This window comes from Schistocerca serialis, chromosome 9 (assembly GCF_023864345.2).
Source record: "Schistocerca serialis cubense isolate TAMUIC-IGC-003099 chromosome 9, iqSchSeri2.2, whole genome shotgun sequence".
Lineage (NCBI taxonomy): Eukaryota > Metazoa > Arthropoda > Insecta > Orthoptera > Acrididae > Schistocerca > Schistocerca serialis.
This window is the reverse complement of record NC_064646.1, coordinates 329,062,777-329,085,171: the sequence shown is the minus strand read 5'-3', so window position 1 is coordinate 329,085,171 and position 22,395 is coordinate 329,062,777. Positions and strand designations below refer to the sequence as shown.

The following is a 22,395-nucleotide window of genomic DNA, read 5'->3' as shown; positions in this document are numbered from 1 at the left end:
TCTCAACTATGGACATACACAGAAGCTGCTGGCAACTCACAGTTGACAAGCCGACCAGGAAAATACTGCCTTCGTAACTCCTGACAGCCTGTATAAATTTAAAGTTATGTCGTTTGTACTATACACCATTCAAACACCACCTTACAACCATGCTGACATGTTGTTTGGGTTGCAAGCCTTTGTCTCGATCCATAAAAGTGCTCTCCATTGCATGAGAAATAAAAATCTTGGAGCATCTAGTTAATGGTGAAGGAATCTACCTCAATCCAAAGAAAATAAAGTGTTAAAAGTGCACTTACAGTGTACTGCAGTTATTTCATTGTGGCTCCTGTGGTAACAGTTTGTGCAATGAATCATGAGAAATGGACAATGTGAATCGTAAGTCAGGTGTTAAATAGGAAATGAGATTTGTTCATATTCTTCTGTGGTTCCTAGATAGTATTAGCTGGTATTTTGCTCTGTTAGAACAGAATTTAACCAAATCATAAGAATTTTGGCAAAATCAGAAACAAGACATACAAGCAAGTTACTGCAATGATTAATGTACATCTCTAGCTATGCTATACATCAATCTATTATGACAATCGGATTTTCATGTCAAGATTCGTTGGCTCCACTAACCCACAAGCAAATTATCATATTTCAACATAACCTAGGCCTCAGACTGTGCTACTGGTCAGTCTATAGCACATCAATTCTCTTCCATTCACATTCACTGGATTTACCAACTCACAATCAAATTGCTACATTTGGTCATTCCAAGTGAAATCAACAAATGAAAGTATGAATTTTTTTGGCACTAGCTGGGATACCTGGCTTTGTTCAGGGAGTTGTTGAGATTGTCTGGTAGATGGAATAAAAAGATAAACTTTAAAGTATAAGAGGTAAACATTTTTATTGAAATCATATTCTAACTATCTGCAATACTTGTTTGTAAATAACATTTTTCATTTTGTTATCCAGGGTATTTATGTACAAAGTTTTCAAATTTCCTACCCAAGAGCACACTACATATAGTTAACCTCAAGAGAAGGAGTCTTGATGCCTTCTTCAAAATTTACCATTGTGTATTCTCCCTTCACTGGGAATTTTCTTTCAAATATTCAAGTTGATATCATTGATATTACTATTTTTAGTTGCTAAAATTGCCTTTTCAAATAGCCAGTTCAGATTGGTACCTTTGTGGACAATGTTTGGATAAATCTGGTTGATGAGCTCAGTTTCAGCAGTGACAATGTTGCAGAAATCACTGTTGAGGTTAATTAGGGCAGTTGTCTGGTCAGTAGGATATGTGCCTTCACCTACTTGTAAAAGTTGTTCAGCAAAATGTGCTGTTTTGTCTTTCGATAGTTCAACTTTCATATTTTTTGTTAGTCACAGTCTTTTTTGGTATGGCCAGAGATGTGATTTTTTTTTTTTTTTTTTTTGAGCATGCACTGATATTGTCTGCTGGTGTTGACTTGGTGGTAACTGGAAGTGTTCATCTAAAGTCTCCTGAGAGTATGACGAGAGCTCCTCCCATCATTTCAGTGTTTCCTCACAAGTCTGGTAAAGTTCTGTCTAAGGCTTCAAGTGATTTTGTGTGTGCCATTGTGTATTCATCCCAGAAGATAATAATTTTAGCTTGCTTTAGAAGTTCAAGCCATTCAGATTCTCTCGAGATTTTGGATACCGGGAACTGTTCTTCAGGTATATTCAGTGGTAGTCGTAGGGTGGAATGGACGGTTCATTCTCCTTCCATAAGTGTGGCTGCAATGCTGGATGATGCCAGTGCAAATGAGGTGGTGTTTAGCACATGTTTCTACCAGCAATAGGTTTATTCAAAACTTTTCCCAGTGCTGCCTGGTGCATACAAGTAAATAATTCAGCCAGTGTCATCATTGATCCAGTCCATGATAATCTCATAAATTTCCTTTTGATTATCATTCAGGAATGGTTTGTTGTGCCCAATGTATTTAAGTAGTTTGTTGATGTAACTTTTTTCTTTGTGATTTCCAAGTTTTAGCACACTGACAGCATCTTTTCGTGGTGCATTAATCCAAAAATGTGCTATGATCTGGTTGTTTATTGATGAACATTTATCTTCTAGGCATATGAGTGTTTCATTTAAGATGTCTTTGTTGAATTTGATAGTCAGTTCAGGATGAGCTTGTTGGGTTTGATACATTTCATTTCATGATCACTCATACTCTCTTTGAAGGTTTCCTACAGCTGTTTTGGAATTGATGGGTTACATGTTGTTAGAGTCATGGCGAATAAGTCAAATGAGGCTGTCAGTGAGACTTCTTGTAGTGTGAATCCTCAGTGGTTGTCATTTTCTAGGAGTCCTAAGCATTGGCATGCTTCTCAGAGCATCTGGCATATGTAACAGTCAACAGTCTTGAGATCCGTGAAACTTGTTGGTCCCTGTAGTTTGTGTAAAACATCCACAGATAGAAACATTTGGCATTATTCGCATGCATGGTGTATACTTGGCCTAGTGCAACAGTTTTCATGATTCCTGGGTGATCTCCTACAGAGAGATTAGACCCCACACAGAGGCATACCGCCAATCTTTCTTTCCATGAACAATATGAGACTGGAATAGAAGGGAGAACCGATAGAGGTACTCAAAGCCAGGTGGCCTGCGGAGTATGGATGTAGATGTAGCTGTAGAATTATGTCATGGCTTGTGTTTTCAATGTCCACAATTATGATGGCAACTTTGTATATCTTGAGGTGCACAAAACAAAATTTGATGTTCTCCAAGTGGTCTTTGCAGTCATCAGAAATCATTTTGTCTAGTGCTGTTTTGAATATGTGAATTAGATGATGGTATTCATGTAAGATCCTCCGTACATCTTTGACTACTACTTGTCTGAATCCACTGATATTTGTGCATCATTGATCAATTTCTATTTCTTCATTTCCAGTTACACACACTTGCAGAAATTTACGGTCTTTGTTGGGTAGTCATAGTAACGATCCCATGTTGAGATAGATTTGTCCCTTGATTGAAACAAACATAACTGAAATTAGAATTATATATTAATACCTTCAGCTGCTGACAGGCGTTGATATATATCAATGGGGACAGGTGAAAATGCGTGCCCCCGACCGGGACTCGAGCCCGGAATCTCCAGCTTAAGTGGCAGATGCTCTGTCCATCTAAGCCACCGAGGGCACAGAGGATAGTGCGACCGCAGGGACTATGTTGTGCACGCCTCCCGCGAGACCCACATTCTCACCTTATGTGTCCAAGCACTACTTGTCCGAAAGAACAGATACCATATCCATAAATTAAACATAATCGATTTCACAAAAAAGAAATTTGATGCAGGCATTGTAAACTTTTATATTTTGAAGGAAATCTTTTCCTGTTCACGTAAACTAAAAATTTCTGCAAAGGTGCTTTCAGTGGAGGTAATGGAACTTTTCCATTCATGCAACACAGTCCTGGTTGTGGTGTCAAGGAAGCCTGCTTACGCGGGTCACTAGACAAACATTCAAACAAATTGTATTAATGAGTTTTATTACACAATTAGATTTACAATACTCAAGTTTTGCAATAACACACATGTGACGCAAGTAAATGGCGACATACAAAATAATCTTCTTCAGTATAGCTGCTATTGAATTGGGGCATCACCTGTCAGTTGTGGTGCTTATATCCTCTTCACATAGGGGCCACTGTGGTTGCATTGTGATCCTGGAGGAAGGTCTGGTCAGTGTGCAATTGGCTGATCTCTTATCACAGCCAACTCTTCCCTGTTGTTCCCAACTGGCGTGCCGGCACTTGGCTTTATGCCATAACATTGGTGTTTCTCTACTGATTTTTTTTTGGCATTGCAAAACTGGCATATGTTATCCATTTTTCCAAATATGATGTGTTTTTGTTTGTTATATTCTTTCATCGGGTCATAGTGAAATGCTCCATTTTTTACATTGTACTGTTTACTTGCCCTAGTCCACTCTTCTCATAGGGTGATATTTTCATGGCTGGTTTGAGTTTGCAGTCTTATTATAAGAAAGTGTCACAACTGAAATTTCAATCCTTTCGTTTTGTTGCTCTTCAGTTTCTCTGCCTCTCTCAGTGCTCATTCTTGTTCGTTGTGAACTTAAACATGCTTCGCACTCCTCGTCTGTTTCATTTCTCGCTGTTTTTTTTTGTTTTCACCGATTTGCTTCAGAATTGGTAAGATCTGCTCCTCTCTTACATTTGGGAATTGTCTAAAATATAAATCAAATCAACTTTTTATTAACAAATAAACTAAGTACACTTGACTCACTTCTCACATTTTATTTTTGATTTCTATTTCGCCACTGTATCACTGTGACTACTCAAAATTCACTGTTTGTTTTTAGTGAATCGCTGCACTACTTTTTGAGTTCCTCCTTTAATCACTGATAAGAAACTGATGTTCATGCCCATGGCCGGTCTTGCTTTATAGACCACCTACCAATGGGTAGCCACACCAGTGGCTAATTCCGGAACATACCTAAAAGGCTTCAAATGGTCCACAATGTTTCAGAACATTCCACAACATTCGAGAGTGTTCTGTAATGTTCCACAAGGATCTGGGAAGTTTCCGAACATTCTGGAATCTTCCCAAATGTTACAGATTATTTCCGAGCAATCCAGAACATCCTGGATCATTGTGGAACATTCTGGAATGCTGTTCTTGAATACTCTGGAATGTTCTAAAAATTTCTAGAGGGCAAAACTTCACAGCCCTTATATTTTCAAAAGCATGTCCTCCAGGCAAAAAATGGGAACCTCCTTCATGGATAGGGGATACAGGTCTATCACACAATATAATTCCCTTGATCATACCAGGATTTGTTTCTAAGTTTTACTGGCACACACATTGTACACTTACTTTTATATTGTACTGATTACACAGACCAACGATGGAGAAACTTTTTTGCTGAAAATACCTTATTATGTTTTTTAGGGTGGAAAACCCAAATATGATACTTAAAAAACTGTATCACCCACCATTTCTTCACATTTTACAGTTAAATATTTTAAATTAAGTGATTTTTAAAAAGAATTTAACAGCTTTTATATAGTTAAAATAATTTAATAAGGAGGTGTAATGAATGTAGATGACATTGGTAGCACTGCTGAAAAACATTTGCTGGCAAAAAAAGGTTGATTCTATTTTTGTGTTAACAGATGGTGTTTTGTTAACTGTCAACCTAACTTCACTTTCCTGTTTCCTGTACATGTGCTCAGGACAATGATTAATCGTGGTTGTAAAAACTCTGCTGACAGTTTGTTATATTTGTGGTGAATTTGTGATTAAAGAAAAACACCAAAGAAACATTACAGACTTTGTGAAAAAGGTTTATCTATCATACTTTGGATCTAAACTTTGTGATCAAGATAAATCTTGGGCACTGCATAAGGTATGTTATGTATGTGTTGAAGATATGAGAAAATGGTCCCAAAAGGAGAAAAAAAGCCTTTACATTTGCTGTTATTACGATATGGAAGGAGTCAAGAAATCATTCTGATGATTGCTATTTTTGCAGTGTTTATATTACTGGTCATAATTCGAAAAACAAGAAGGTCCGTCCAACTAGTAGGGCATGGTGTAGATTTGCCGGCTCCTGAACCACCAGATGATTTACATTCTATTCCAAAAGATGTATTTTCTAATGTACAATGTGATTTAGATGAACCAGATGATGAATTCCATTGTAATGCAGAAAGTCTAGAGCCCAAATTGTTTACTCAGACCTAGCTTAACGATTTGGTTACGGATCTGGGCTTAACGAAAGAAAAAGCTGAATTGCTTGGCTCTAGATTAAGAGAAAATTTATTTATTTATTTATTTTGAACAAGAAGGTGATTTAGTGTACTGCTCAGACATTCCTGGTCTGATGAATGAGTTTGGTATTGAATACAAAAAGGAAGACTGGAGGATGTTTATTGATTCATCCAAGGCTGTTTTATTACACAATGGTAATATGTACGCATCTATACCCATTGGACATTCTGTACATACGAAAGAAAGCTATGAAAACCTAGAAATAATGCTAAATAAAATAGGCTATTCTGCTCATGGTTGGATGATATGTGGCAATCTAAAAATAACACGTATGCTCCTTGGTTAGCAAGGTGACTTTGCCAAATTTCCATGTTTCTTGTGTGAATGACTGTAGGGCTAGGGATCAACACTGGTGCAGAAAGAACTGGCCTGTGAAGGAGACTTTAAAACCTGGTGAGAAGAACATTCTACGCAAAAAGCTTGTAGATCCAAAAAACATATAAAGTTAGGCCAAACAAAACAGTTTGTAGAGGCTTTGCCTAAAGATGGACCATGTTTTGAGTATCTCTGCCAAAAGTTTCCACACCTTTCAGAAGCTAAACTAAAAGAAGTCGTCTTTGCCGGACCTGACATTAGAAAATTGATGTTTTACCTTAACTTTGAATCCACAATGACCTTAAATGAGAAAGAAGTATGGGTATCATTGAAGCCAGTCGTTACAAAGTTCTTAGGACATGAAAAAGACCCAGAATATGTTTCTATTATAGCTACAATGTTGGAGAAGTTTAAAACTTTAGGATGTTTAATGTAAGTTCACTTTTTGAATGGTCATCTTGATTACTTCTCGGAAAATATGGGTGTTTGCGAGGAGCAAGGAGATTTTCACCAGATGCTGGAGTATTGGAAAAAGGCTACCCAGGCAACTGGAACAGGCTACCAATGCCACTGGAACACCAACATTATGGGGGGACTACTGTTGGTCACATCACCGAGAAGTTCAGCAAGTGACTAATTGTAGCCACAGAATTGTAGCCACAGAAGAAGCTTCAAAGAAAAAACAGAAAGAAAATACAAACCAATTCCAGCTGACAATTGAAATCTCTATTGACACATATCATTATTTTAAGTAGCTTACTGTAAATACAAACCATGCTGGTGTTGTAACAAAGTGTTTCTATAATTTCCCCATTTACGGATTAGCATAGGATTTTTATACTATACAGGGTGTCCCTTTTATCTTGACCACCCTGAATAACTGTTTGTCCAGACGCAAATTACACAAAGTGTTTCAAGCAAATGTTCTTTCTCTGTCAGGGGGACATCAAACGGCATGATTACCTTCGTTGTAGCTTTGTTTTTTTACAAAGAAATGAACAGCGGTACGACTTTTTTAAATGGCACCCTGTATTTTTTATTTGATAATTCAATTCCTCTCCTAAAGACCTATTCAAAAATGTATCACAGTGTACCATTCAATGAAACGCAATGTTATTAATTACATAACACAACACTGACTCAGCCTGGGATCACAAACTCTTCCACTTGCTGGAGTTGACAGAAAACAAATGAAACCAAGTAAAAACACCGCACAAAATTGATTGACTCTCCTGTACCATTGCCAAGCAGTAGAACATTCAAAGGTGATCAAAGTGGTAACCCTGGACACCGATACACTGGTGCACTCCTTGAATGAAAGAATTATTTACTGCTTCCAGTGTTGCCTGCTGAAGAGAATTACAAGCAAGCACGATACGTTCTCGCATGTCCTCTGGAATTATTGGGATATCACGATAGACAACATCTTTAATGCATCCCGAAAGGATTTAAATCAGGAGACCTGGCAGGCCAAGTAAATGTTCCTCCTCAACCAATCCATCTGGCAGGATACCTTTGGTTCAGAACACGACGTGCACGAAAGGCATTATGTGCTGGACATCCATTGTGTTGGTACCACATAAGCATTCTGGTTCTTGGCGGCACTTCATGCAGAAGAGGAGGAAGAATTTGTCTGAGGAAGTTGGCATACACTGTGCTGTTTAGACTACTACTGATGAAATAAGGGCCAATAATTGTAGTAGCAAGCATCCCACACCAGACATTAACTCTCCATTGATGCTGATATTCCATCTGTCTAAGTCGTCATGGGTTGTTGCTGGAACAATAATGCATGTTTCTTGTATTTACCTGTCCTTTGTTTGAGGAGGACCATTCATCGGTAAATAAAACACTGGAGAAGTAGTTCCGGTTGGCGAGGATTTGCTGCTGTGCCCACTGACAGAACTGTGCATGATTCTGGAAAACATTCCCATGCAATTCTTGATGTAGGTGTCCATGGAAAGGATGGAAATGGTGACACGCAGGGATACACTGAACACTGGTTTTAGGAATGCCAATCTCAGGTTCAAGCTGTTGTGTGCTCACATGTGGATTCACAGCAATGGAAGTGAGAACAGTAATTTTGGTAGCTTCGTCTGTGCGAGTGCTATGATGATTGCATTGTCGTGGGTTGAAACTTCCCATTTCTTGAAGCGTCATAATGAGGCAAAAAAAAACATCTGTCGAGAAGGTGGGTTCTTGTCAGGATATCACTCTCTGTACAGTTCCGCTGTCTATGTAGCATTTTGCCTACCTTCAACAACAACAACAACAACAACAACAAAAATAATAATAAAAGAAACGTTATGTCGATGCAGTTTGTATGTACCTGTACATAAGAAAACAGTATTGCAATTACTGTTCTGCTAACTTACATCACCCATAGATGAGTAGCATTTCTACCTTCTCTTCGTTGGTGTACATTCTATTCACACAACTCTTCAACTGACTATGGTTGACGGAATGACGGGTGTGCATGCTACTTATGTTTACATTTGTCCTCTGTCAATGTCAGCATGTGGATGTCAGCATGTGGATGTCAGCACTAGGAGCATCAACGTCAATGTTGCGTCATAAAATTAATAACATTGTGTTTCAGTGAGTGGTATACTGTGATACATTTTTGAATACGTCTTTAGGGGAGGAAATGAATTACTGAACAAAAAATACAGGGTGCCATTTAAAAGAGTCGTACTGCTGTTCATATATTTGTAAAAATCAAAGCTACAATGAAGGCAATCCTGCTGACTGATGTCCCCTGTTGGCTAAAGAACATTTGCTTGAAACAATTTGTAATTTGCATTTGGACAAGCAGTTATTTAGAGTGGTCATGATAAATGGGACACACTGTATAATAAAAAGCATATTGCTCAAAAACTATGGGTGAAACAAAATATTAAGGCTAGATTTGGATTCAGCTTATAAAAATCTACAGAGATCAGCCATCAAAGTAAAAAAAGTTTTTCAAAAAATTTTTGTTGGCCTGTATTACGTATGTATATAGTATTCGTAAATAGCAGTACAAAACATTTTTTTTCAAATGTTTCTTATGAAAGGTTGCTAGCAAAGAACGCTCAAAAATGTTAAACTCAATGAATTTTTGACTCTAAGAACAATATTGATTTGTTCACAACTTTTGTTCTAATCAATCTATAAATGAAATTGAGTGCATTTGAAATATCTTTACAAGAACTTTCATATTATATACGTAGAATCAAAATAAAATAGCTTATAATGGATAGTTGGGAAAAAACCATCAATATTTGCCTTATCAATGTATAATTAGAAAATAAAAGTTACATATCTTTTAAAAAACTGAATACAGCTTAATGGCAGGGACAGTCTTACAATCAGCATTTATTAGTGCTTGTTACTGACTCAAGTCAAATCAGTACAATTCATCATGCTTCTAGCCAATCAGCTTAGTGCACATCGCCATTTCTGCGTAGGACAATACGTATGTTTTCCATGTAGTAGTTTGAGGGTTCAAGATTGCCTTTATTTCCCTGCTGCTTACAAGAAGAATGTGATTTGATACTTTTCCCGATTTTTTTCCATCTACGCAGGCTAACAACCAGTGTTCATTATACTCATATACAATACATCCTTTCGTATCAAATGATACTGGATCACTGTCAACATCTGTCACTAGATCAATGTTGTTTTCATTAGAGTATACGAGGGGCACTTGAAAAGTCCGTGCAAAAATAAAAACTACTTATGTGTTTGGGGTAAACCTTTTTTATTTTTCGACATAGTCTCCTTTTAGACTTATACACTTCGTCCAATGCTGTTCTAATTTGTTTCTCTCTTCTGAATAATAGGAATTGTCCAAGTCTGCAAAATAGCTATTAGTTGCTGCAATCAACTCTTCGTTTGAATAAAATCTTCGTCCCACCAGCTATTTCTTCAAATTGGGAAACAAATAGCAGTCCAAGGGAGCCAAGTCTGGAGACTAGGGGAGACATGAGAAATGAGTTGGAATCCTATTTCCATTAATTTTGGGACCACAACTGCTGAGGTGTGTGCTGGTGCATTATCATGATGGAAAAGAACTTTTTTGCGGTCCAATCACCGGCGTTTTCTTGCAGCTCGGTTTTCAAATGGTCCAATAATGATTAATAATATGCATCTGTAATAGTTTTACCCTTTTCTAGTTGAGGATTATTCCTTGCGAATCCCAAAAGACAGTCGCCATAACCTCTTCAGCCGAAGGAATGGTCTTCGCCTTTTTTTGTGCAGATTCTCCCTTGGTAACCCATTGTTTAGATTGTTCTTTGCTCTCAGGAGTATAGTAATGCATCCATGTTTCCTCCACAGTGACAAAATGACGCTTCAAGTCCTGCGGATTCTTCCTGGACAGCTGCAAACCATCCTTGCAACACTTCACATGATTCTGTTTTTGGTCGAGTGTGAGCAATCGTGGAACTCATCTTGCGGACAGCTTTCTCGTGTCCAAATGTTTATGCAAAATATCATGTACCTGTTCATTCGAGATGCCCACAGCACTAGCAATCTCACACCCTTAACTCTTCTGTCATCCATCGCCATATCATTGATTTTATCAATAATTCCTGGAGTCGTAACCTCCACAGGGGTCCAGAACGTTCAGCATCACTTGTGCTCATATGGCCACTCTGAAAATTTTGAAACCACTTATAAACTGTTCTAATCGAAGGTGCAGAGTCACCGTAATGTTTACCAAGCTCCTCTTTAGCCTCCTGAGGCGTTTTGCCTTTCATAAAGTAATGTTTGATCACCACACAAAATTCTTTTTCGTCCATTTTTTTGACAATCACTTGACTTCCTTGATTCACATGAATGCCATACACAAAGAAAGAGACCAATATGGCTGAAACTTTGTGTGTGTTCTTTCCAAAGATGCTACTAACTAAACATGACCTCAGTACGTGCCAGTGGTGCCATCTCTCTGACTTTGTACGGACTTTTCAAACACCACTCATATACTATAGTTTTTTATTTTGTTTGTGTTTAGAGGAATAAAGATGTGAAATCTTTGTGTCCCTGCAATTGTACAGCACTTTCAAATCTCTCTAAGTTTCAATTATTTATTTTCATGATCTTCCATAGTAGCATATGTGAAATTGATCTCTTCTGCATTATACTTGGCAAACACATGAAGTTGTTTGGGTGTCATGAGTCAATCAGTGTATATGGGCATTGCAGATCTGCTCAGTCAGCTAGTCACTTGACGTTTCCACCAATACCAGTGTTAATTCCTTTAGTACGAGAGGTGCTGAAAACTTCCACTGGGCTTCAATATGGAAATCATCTTCATTATAGCACTGGTTGATGAAGTTCTTTCTATTTTTATACAAACTGCTGCTCCATCTGAGAGTAATATATTTACTTTTTTTTGTATTACTTTCTTTTTGGTCAGAAAGTCAATCAAGCAGATCTGGAACAGATGTGCAACAACAGTTTCATAAGTGAGGCTTTCTGTATATACACTTGTGTATGTGTTTGTAGCCATCCTTGCAATAAACTACAAAGGAATGAACTGTTGCTTGTGTGTTGGTCCTGTATAACTAAGGTGTGATCTGCAGTTAAATCACAAATCAGGAATTCTCCTGCCTAAGTTCATTTCTCATTCTGTCTTGGAAAGTGTTTGTTGGCTGACGACAAAGAAATATTGTGTAAATTGTTTAAATTTGTAAAAAAAAATTCAGTAAAGCCGTCTAAGGATTTTTCAATTGCTTCTAGAGACGTATGATCAACAGATAGGGACGAACATAAAATTACTTTTGATAGTGATCCCATAATCACCCCAAGTTGCAACTTTCACAATATAGAGGAAAACAGTATCTGAAAACACACACACACACACACACACACACACACACACACACACACACACACACACACACACACACACACACGCAAATTTTTTTTAGAATTTTAAAAATTACAGTTTTTCAAAATTTAGTAAATTCAATACAGTAATGATCTTTTTACAAAAAATTACACACATATGAAAGCCCTTTATGAACAAATCAATAGCATTCTGCGAGTCAAAAATTTGATTTTTTTCTTTTTTACATTTTTGTGCCCCATTGCTCAATAATCCTTCATCAGAAGAATCTGAAAAATGTTTTGTATTACGATTTTTGGGCACTACATGCACACTTGATTTCAGATAAATTTAAGAGTGTCTGATTGTAGCAATTGTTCATTTGACATGAAATAACCCAGTTCTGACCTAACTTTTTAGCCTGGGGCTTTGCTACAGGTCAGTCTGTCAGCATATTTAGTTTTTTTCCAATCACCAAAGAAATACACTGAGCTGTGTGCTGCTCGCGTTGATGACATTCATAGCTTGGCATCTTGTAATAGTGATAGTGGCGTCTCATTTTCTTAGTGTGTTCACTAGCGCCACTACATTTGCTCGCCCTATCTGTCCGTGACTAGCAGCACCAGCACTTATCGATAGCATGTACTGTCGTGCCATCTTTGGACCGGCCTCTAGTATTTCTCGGTCATCGTGTGCCGAGTGAATTGAGTTGCGATGGAGCAGCAGTGAGGTCCGAACAGCAAGTACTCGCCTGACCGCTGGTGGCACACATGCACTGTCCGACAGAAGGACGTTGTTGCTTCTGGCTTCTCTGTGTTTGTGCCAACTTATAATTCGTCCATGTTATTTCAGTATTGTGGGTTGTTGTTGAAATTGTTTTCCTGGACCAGTGTGTATCTTGTGGTTTTGACTGAGAAGTTATTTTAACACTGTCCGAGTACTGGATTTGGCGAGGATTGGTTGGTTGGTTGGGTGTAGAAGGAACCGTACTATGCGGTCATCAATCCCTCCGACCTAAGATTAACTAAAACCAATAAAATCCCACATTAAGAGAGGCAACTGCAATGTCCATAAAATGAGAAACTAAGGGAAGGACAGAAAAGGGCAGAAGAAGATGAGAGGGAAAGAAAGTGACTAATGACAGGGGCGGGAAGGAAGAAGCACAGGAGACAAGAGAGACGCTCAAGACATAACAGACCCCGTATCGGAAGGAGTGGAAAGGCAGAGGGCTGGGGTGAACCACCAAGCCCAGATGAAGCCCATTTGGGGTGAAGGGGGAAGCAAGAGGGCCTGCCATCCCCTCCACTCACCGATAAGGTGGAAGAAGGTCCTTCCCTTAAATAAAGCGATAAATACCCAAATCACGAATAAAACGTAAAACGAGATCCGCCGCCGAGGCACTGTCAGCCAACACTAGGGCTAGCGAATCTGGAACGCTAAAAGTCGGTCATAGGGTGGCTAAGTTGGGGTAGTCCAATAAGATGTGAGCCACAGTCAACATCAATCCACAATGACAGAGGGGTCCTCACGATGGAGGAGATAACCGTGAGTCAAAAAAGTATGGCCAATGCGGAGCCGGCATAGGACGACAGAGGCCTTACAAGATACCCGTAAGGAGGACTGCCATGGAGTTATAGAATCCTTAATTGCCCTGAGCTTGTTCGGCAAAGACAGAGTGATCCATTCTGCATCCCAAAGGCCCAAAACCTGACGACATAATGTCGCGCGAAGGTCTATTTCCGGAATGCCAATAGCAAGAGACGGCCTGGTAATAGCTAATTTAGCCAGTGATTGACAAGTTCATTGTCAGGAATCCCAACATGGCCTGGGGTCCGAATGAAAACCACCGAGAATCCATGTTGAGTGGGGAGAGAAAGGGAGTCCTGGATAGCGATGACCAATGGGTGGCGAGGGAAGCATTGGCCAATAGCGTGCAAACCGCTCAATGAGTCACAACAGATAGTGAAGGATAGTCCTGAGCAGGAGCGGATATGGTCCAGTGCACACAAGATGGCTACCAATTGTCCAGTACAAACACTACAGCCATCTGGCAAGGAACGAAGTTCCGTGCGTCGTGCATAGGTGTAAGCAAAACCAGTGCAGCCAGCAACCATGGAGTCATCAGTATAGATCACTTCTGAACCCTGAAAAGAACTGAGGAGACAGGAGAACTGGTGGCGAAGATCCAGCGTAGGGACAGAATCCTTTATATCGACAGAGAGATCAAGACATAGTTGCGGCTGAGAGACGCACCATGGAGGGGTACATACGTGAGCGGAGAAGAGAGGTGGTAAAGGCGATTGCTGGAGCTCAGAAAACAGCGACTGAATACGGACAGTCATGATAAGCCCACATTGCGGCCGCCACTGCAGCAGGGTGAAGGAGACCATAATTAGGGTGCTTTGGGGTGCAGCGAATGCGGAGCGCATAAGATATCTGCTGTTGCTGGCGCAAAACTCACAGTGTGGAATACCCACCTTTGCGAGAGGGCTAAGTATGGGGCTATTCCGGAAGGCGCTAGTCGCAAGTCGGACCCCACAGTGGTGGACGGGGTCTGGTATCTGCAGTGTTGAGGGCGACACAGAACCATAGACAGGACTTCTACAGTCTAAACAAGACTGGACCAACGCTTGATAAAATCACAGGAGAACAGATTGATCTGCACCCCAGGTGGTATTGCACAGACACCTAAGAACATTGAGATGGGACCAGTACGTCCTCTTCAGCTGGCAAAGGTGAGGGAGCCAAGTCAACCAGGCATCGAAGACCAGACCCAAGAAGCAATGGGTGTCCACCACCTAAAGGGGCTGGCCATCAAGGAATAGTTCCGGATGGGCTTTTTCTTTTTTTTCTTTTTTTTTTGAGGTTTAAGGGCGCTCAACTACTGAGGTCATTAGCGCCCAGTCACAATTGTTAGAGCACATAGAATCTAGTAAAACTCGGGGGGGGGGGGGGGGGGGGGGGGGGGCACCAGAAAGTTCTTACAAAGATGCAGATAAAATAAATGGAGTTAGATGTCTTTGGACAAGTCAGTCAAAGTAATGAAACGAAGAACACGAGCAGCTGCTCGAGCGTCATCAGCTAAAATATCCTGGAAAGTAGATGGCAGAGACAGGACAACACGAGATTGACTAAAACGGGGACACGACAATAAAACATGGCGCACTGTTAAAGCATGACCACATGGGCACTGCGGGGCTGGGTCACCGGAGAGCAGGTAGCGGTGGCTAAACCGGCAATGGCCAATCTGCAACCTGGTCAGAAGGACCTCTTCTCGCCGAGATGGTCGGGAGGAGGTTGTCCAAGCAGTTGGGAACGGTTTTACTGCCCGGAGCTTGTTTCCTTGAAGTGATGACCAAGTATCCCACCACAAAGACACAAGCCTCTTACAAACAACCCCACTAATGTCAGATGACGGGACACAATGGGAGGCTGGCCGAGGCAGGAGGACTGCAGCCTTGGCTGCAGCATCAGCAGCCTCATTCCCAGGCACTCCTACATGGCCGGGAACCCACAGAAAGCTGACAGGAGAGCCATCAGCATCAGAAGAATGGAGGGACTGCTGGATCCATTGCACCAAGGGATGGACCAGATATGGAGCTCCAAGGCTCTGAAGAGCACTGAGTGAATCAGAGCAGAGTACATACGATGAATGGCGGTGGCGGCGGGCATACTGAACAGCCTGATGGAGAGCAAAAAGCTCGGCCGTAAAGCTGGAACACTGGTCGAGGAGCCGGTATTTAAAGGTGCTGGCCCTGACGACAAAGGCACAGCCAACACCATCGTCAGTTTTGGAGCCATCAGTGTAAATAAAGGTGTGACTGGTGAGTCGCGCACGAAGTTTGACAAACCGTGAGCAATACACTGCAGCCAGAGGACCCTCCTTCGGGAGCGAGCTGAGGTCGAGATAGATATGAACCGGAGCCTGGAGCCATGGTGGTGTTGGGCTCTCACCCTCTCTGAAGGTGGTAGGGAGGGCAAAATCCAATTGTTGAAGCAGGCGACAAAAGCGGACTCCAGGGGGCAGCAGGGCAGACACATACAACCCATACTGACAGTCGAGAGAATCGGCGAAGAAGGACTGATAAGAGGGGTGGTCGGGCATTGACAACAGCCGGCAGGCATACCGACAAAGCAGTACGTCGCGCCGGTAGGTCAATGGTAATTCGGCAGCTTCAGCATAAAGACTCTCGACAGGACTAGTGTAGAATGCTCCGGTCGCAAGACGTAACCCCCAATGGTGGATGGAGTTGAGACAGCGTAAGAGGGATGGCCGAGCAGACTAGTAGACGAGGCTCCCATAATCCAGCTTTGATCGGACTATGGACCGATACAAGCGAAGCAGGACAGTGCGATCCGCTCCCCAAGATGAACCACTAAGAACTCTGAGGACATTAATGGAACGTGTACAATGGGCAGCCAAATAAGAGACGTGCGGAGACCAACAAAGTTTCCTGTCCAGTGTGAGCCCTAAAAACTTAGTTGTTTCCACGAATGGGAGAACAACGGGACTGAGATGTAAGGATGGCGGAAGGAACGCTTTATATTGCCAAAAGTTGATGCAAACCGTCTTCTCTTCAGAGAACCAGAAGCCATTTGCCACACTCCATGAGTATAGGCTGTCTAGACAACGCTGAAGGCAGCGCTCCAGGAGGCATGTTCTCTGGGCACTGCAGTAGATCGCGAAGTCATCGACAAAAAGAGAGCCTGAGACATTAGGTGGAATGCAATCCATAATTGGATTGATCGCTATGGCAAAAAGGGCTACGCTCAAGACGGAGCCCTGAGGCACTCCGTTCTCCTGGAGGACGACGTCGGACAATACGGAACCCACACGTACCCTAAACTTTCGATCTGTTAAAAAGGAATCAATAAGAAGGGGCAGGCGACCGCGTAGACCCCACCTGTGCATAGTGCGGAGGATACCTCCTCTCCAACAGGTATCATAAGCCTTCTCCAAATCGAAGAACATGGCTACCGTTTGGCGCTTTCGCAAAAAGTTGTTCATGATGAATGTCGACAAGGTCACAAGGTGGTCAACAGCGGAGCGGCGGCGATGAAAACCGCATTGAACATTGGTAAGTAGCCATCGAGATTCAAGAATCCAAACTAATCGAGCGTTAACCATGCGCTCCATCACCTTACAGACACAGCTTGTAAGAGAAATGGGGCGGTAACTAGAAGGAAGGTGTCTATCCTTCCCGTGTTTGGGTATAGGAACAACGACGGCGTCACGCCAATGCATGGGGACTTGACCTTCAGTCCATACGCGATTGTAGGTACGAAGAAGGAAGCTTTTGCCTGCCGGAGAAAGGTGGGCCAGCATCTGAAAGTGAATGGCATCTGGGCCCGGAGCAGAGGACCGGGACAGTGCAAGCGCACGTTCGAGTTCCCGCACAGTAATGGGGGCATTATAATTTTCCAGATTCAGCGAGTGGAAGGAAGGTCACCGAGCCTCTTCTGCCTTTTTCCTGGGAAGGAAGGCAGGGTGGTAATGGACGGAGCTTGAAACCTCCGCGAAAAAGCGGCCGAAGGCGTTGGAGACATCCACAGGATCAACAAGGATCTCATTACCTGAAGTCAGGCCAGGTACCGAGGAGTGGGCCTTAATGCCCGACAGCCGGCGCAGGCCACTCCAGACGGCAGAAGAAGGAGTAAAACTGTTCAAGGATCTGGTGAAAGAGGCCCAACAAGCTTTTTTGCTGTCTTTGATGACTCTACAACTGTCACAACTGAGAAAATCGCGGTCCGGAAAGGTCGCCAGGGAGGAGTAAAGTCCCCAGTCAGCTTTCGGTATGTTCCAGCTCGAAGGACGTGGGGATGGGGTGTGGTGCAGGAGACGAACGACACAGGGGAAGTGGTCGCTCGAATAGGTGTCAGAAAGGACATACCACTCGAACCGACGGGCAAGAGTGGTAGATCAGATCGAGAGGTCCAAGTGGGAGTAGGTATGAGTAGAGTCCGAGAGGAAAGTCGGGGCGCCAGTATTGAGGCAGACAAGATTGAGATGGTTGAAGACATCCGCCAAGAGGGAGCCTCTCTGACAGGATGCAGGAGAGCCCCAAAGGGGATGATGGGCATTGAAGTCGCCAAACAATAAAAATGGCGGAGGAAGCTGAACAATCAGGTGCATCATGTCAGCCTGACTAACTGCGGATGACAATGGAGTGTAGACGGTACAAACGGAAAAAGTAAAGGCAGAAAGAGTAATACGGACAGCTATTGCTTGGAGTGGGGTGGTCAATGGGATGGGATGGTAATAGACATCGTCCCGAACGAGCAACATGGCCCCACCATGAGCTGGAATACCATCCACAGGGGTGAGGTCAGACCGCTCCGAGGTATAGTGGGTAAAAGCAATACGGTCAGTTGGGCGCAACTTGGTTTCCTGGAGACCAAGGACGAGCGGACAGTGCAGGCGAAGGAGCAGTTGTAATTCCTCCCGATTAGATCGAATACCTCTGATGTTCCAATGTAACAAAGCCATTGCTAGTCAGAAAAAAGGGGGAACGAAACGGGTGAAGAGCTGGTCACCTCGACGGTTGTGGAGGGCCAGGTTTCGAGGGAACAACGCTACAACCGGCGGGAGGCGGATCCCGTTCCATCGAGTCGTCGCCTGCTGCGGCCGCTTTCCCGGGTTGCGTAGGAGGGGCAGCATCATTCGCCGACGAGAGGCCAGCTGAGCGCCTGGCAGCAGAGCGTCCCGGCGAAACTGAGGACGGCCGGGAGCAGTGACTCACGGATGGAGCGTCAGACGAAACGCGCCGGGGTGGAGAGGGGGATAAAGACTTCTTCTTGGAGGCCTTCTGGGAAGTACGATGAGGCATGGGGATGGTGGGCTGGACCCGAAGTAGGTCCTCATGCACGGGATCCGTTTAGGAACGCCGGACCTCGGAAGCCGGGGTCCAGAACATTTCCTCGATGGACGCCTGAGAAGAGGATCGCTTCACAGGCGGCGGAGGGGGAGGAGGAGGAAGGGTCGCCCCCGGGGCAGAGGGGGCAGGGGCCGCGAAGGAGGAGGATTTGGTAGGGAGGGATTTGGGAGGCAGAGGCATAGACCCCGGATGGGGTGAGGAGGTGGAGGGGGGACGGGATAGGGGTGAGGATACTGTGGAAGGAGTGGACACGACTGAGGCAAACGAAGTTGTCAACGTCACGGAATGGAGGCGGTCATACTTCTTCCTGGCCTCAGAATAAGAGAGGCGATCCAAAGTTTTTAATTCTTGAATCTTCTTCTCCATCTGATATGCGGGGCAGTCTAAAGATCTAGGCGAGTGGATGCCAGGACAATTGACGCACCGAGGTGGTGGGGTGCATGTATGTTCCTCACGAAGAGGACGTCCACAATCGCCACAAAGGGGCTCAGCCTCACACCGCGACGACATGTGCCCAAAGCGCAAACACCGAAAGCAGCGCATAGGAGGCGGGACGTAAGGTCGCACGTCGCACCGGTAGCACATCACCTTTACCTTCTCCGGGAGAATGTCCCCCTCGAAGGCGAGGATAAAGGCCCCGGTGTCGATGCGACGGTCTTTGGGGCCACGCTGGACTCGCCGGACAAAATGCACGCCTCGGCGCTCCAGGTTGGCCCTGAGCTCCTCATCAGATTGCAGCAGGAGGTCCTGATGAAAAATAACCCCCTGTGTCCTATTCAGTGCAAGATGCGGGACAATGGACACTGGGATGTCCCCTGGTCGGTCACACGCCTGGAGCGCCACCGACTGAGTGGCGGAGGTGGTCTTTATAAGAACGGTCCCCGAACGCATTTTACTGAGAGCCTCGATTTCCCCGAAGAGGTCCTCGATGTGCTGGACAAAGAACATGGGCTTGGAGGTGGCGAACATCCCCCCATCGGTCCGAGAACGGACTAAATAGCGAGAGAAGTACTTCACCCCAAGCCGGCGGGCCTGTCCTTCCTCCCAGGGAGTGGCCAAGGGGGAAAGGGCAGGAGAACCAGAACCAGAGACAGTACCTTTCTTTTTAAAAGACTCTGCCGCAGAGCGACCCGATACATGTTGACATTTCATCTGCGAAACGTCCGCCCCGATACCACTCACTCCGACCAGGGGCTCTCCCCACAGGCGCCACCCAGCCTCAGCAAGGGCCACCTGGCAGGATGACCGTTGCCGGGAGTCCTGATGCCCCAAGGAGATGGGCATCTACTCCTTGGCCGACGTGGGGAGGGTGGAGCTGAGGTAAATGGATGACCGTTGCCGGGAGTCCTGATGCCCCAAGGAGATGGGCATCTACTCCTTGGCCGACGTGGGGAGGGTGGAGCTCAGGTATCGGCAGTACGATCCCTGTGTTGTCAGGGGGCTACAACCTAGAGGGTACATGACGACCCCACCACAACGGGCTGGCTACCGTGCTGGATTTCGGGTGCCATGGAAAGTCCATCATGATTGTAGGTGCAGGTGGGGATGCACTATGGGCGTAACTTGTGCAACCCATCAGGCGTTTAGCCCCAATTTGAGGAATAGTGGGTGTGGTTACAATGCCGTTACAATGCTGAGTGCCAAGGTCTTCGTGCACTGAGGACCAGTGAGACACCACGTAAGGCGTCCTTCCCCAAAAGGCTCGTACTTCTGTAGAATTTTGAAAAATTGAGGTCAAACCCCAAGGGGGACCATCACATGAAAGGCCAAAACGGTCGAAACTCCTTTTAGTCGCCTCTTACGACAGGCAGGAATACCTCGGGCCTATTCTTACCCTGGACCCGCAGGGGGGTTCTGGATGGGGATCGACTGTGCAGCGACAGCAAAAATGCATGAAACGCCTTGGCCACCGAAAACTGAAAGCCATGGGAGAGAGCCCATGAAAGCACCCGACAGACTGACCCCTGTAGACAGCGTTCCGCAGCGCCCATTATGGAGGAGGCGAGGTAGACACAAAAATCGTCAGCATACAAAGAGGGGGACACTGTCGGCCCAACAGCTGTCATCAGACCATTAATGGCTTTGAGAAAGAGAGAGACACTCAGCTTGGAACCCTGTGGAACCCCATTTTCTTGCTGATGGGGGAGAGCTGTAGGAGGAGCCAACTTGGACCCGAAAAGAGTGACAAGAAAGGAAGTTAGGGATAAAAACGGGCAGAGCACCACAAAGGCCCCATTCGTGAAGGGTGGTGAGGATGTGGTGGCACCAGGTGGTGTAATATGTTTTATGCAAATCAAAGAAGACTGCAAGGAGGTGTTGCCGATGGGCAAAAGCCGACCAGATAGCAGACTCCAGGTGGACCAAGTTATCCACCGTAGAGCAGTCACAGCGAAAACCACTTTGAGTCGATGACAAAAGGTCGCGGGATTCAAGGATCCAAAACAGCCGCTGACTCACCATGCATTCAAGGAGCTTGCAGAGGGTGTTAGTAAGGCTAATTGGACGGTAGCTATCCAACTGAAGGGGCAGCTTCCCTGGCTTCAACACCAGAACAACAATGATTTCCTGCCAATGGGTAGGAAAGACTCCCTCACCCCACAGACAGTTTAAGAGGGTCAGTATACGATGGCGGCCAGCCACCGATAAGTGTTGGAGCATTTGGTTATGTATCTGATCTGAGTGAGAGACACTGAAGGAAGGTCAAAACAATCGGGTAATGGTCACTGTCACATAAGTCATCGTGGATGCCCCACTGAATGGAGTGAAGAAGGCCGGGACTGCAGATGGAGAGGTCAATGGTTGAGAAAGTGCCGTGCACCTCACTAAAGTGTGTGGGAGCGCCTGTGTTCAGTAAACAGAGATCAAGCCCTGCCAGAACAGCTTCAACTGTCCTGCCCAGGGCAGTAGTCTTATGACTACCCCAAAGAGGATTGTGGGCATTAAAGTCCCCTAATAACACGAAGGGAGAAGGGAGTTGAAGGGTGGTGAGATGGAGAGGGCATGGGATGTGGGTGGCCTGTCAGGTGGCAGGTAGAGATTACAGATTGTGATTGGAGTGGCTAGATGGACCATGACAGCAATGGCTTCCAGAGTGATATGGAGAGGAACCCATTTACTAACAATGTCCTTGCAGACCAAGGTGCAAACACCACCAGAAGCCCACATGGGGCCAATTTGGTTCCGACAGAAAGCGTGGAACCCACAAAGGGTGGGTGAGTAAGAACTGACAAAATGGGTCTCCTGGAGCACAATAAAAGAGGCAGAGCTGAGGAAAGAAGGAGCTGCAACTCTGGAAGGTGACGCAAATATCCATTCAATTCCACAGGAGGATTCTCAAGCCGGAGTCCAAAGTGGAAGTGAATGGACCGGAGTTGGTCACTCCACCGAGTCACTATCCGTCACCAATAAGGATGGGGTAATACTCATATAGGTGGGGTCACACACTTGGTTCATTGACTGTAGGAGGGGAAGGCTGCATCTCAGAGGGTACCAGAGGGGCCTTGCCCTTGTTACTGCATTTCTGCTTCTTCTCTTGGGAAGGAAGAGAAGGACAGACTTCAGCAAGGGCAGGCACGGA

At 44.3% G+C, this 22,395-nt stretch overlaps 1 protein-coding gene across 1 annotated transcript in view; it reads right to left on the bottom strand.

Annotated features, from left to right (window-relative positions):
- LOC126419894 (quinone oxidoreductase-like protein 1) overlaps nt 1–22,395 on the bottom strand; it is a 129,583-nt gene that overhangs the window by 83,020 nt on the left and 24,168 nt on the right. The gene's annotated exons all lie outside the window — the stretch shown is intronic.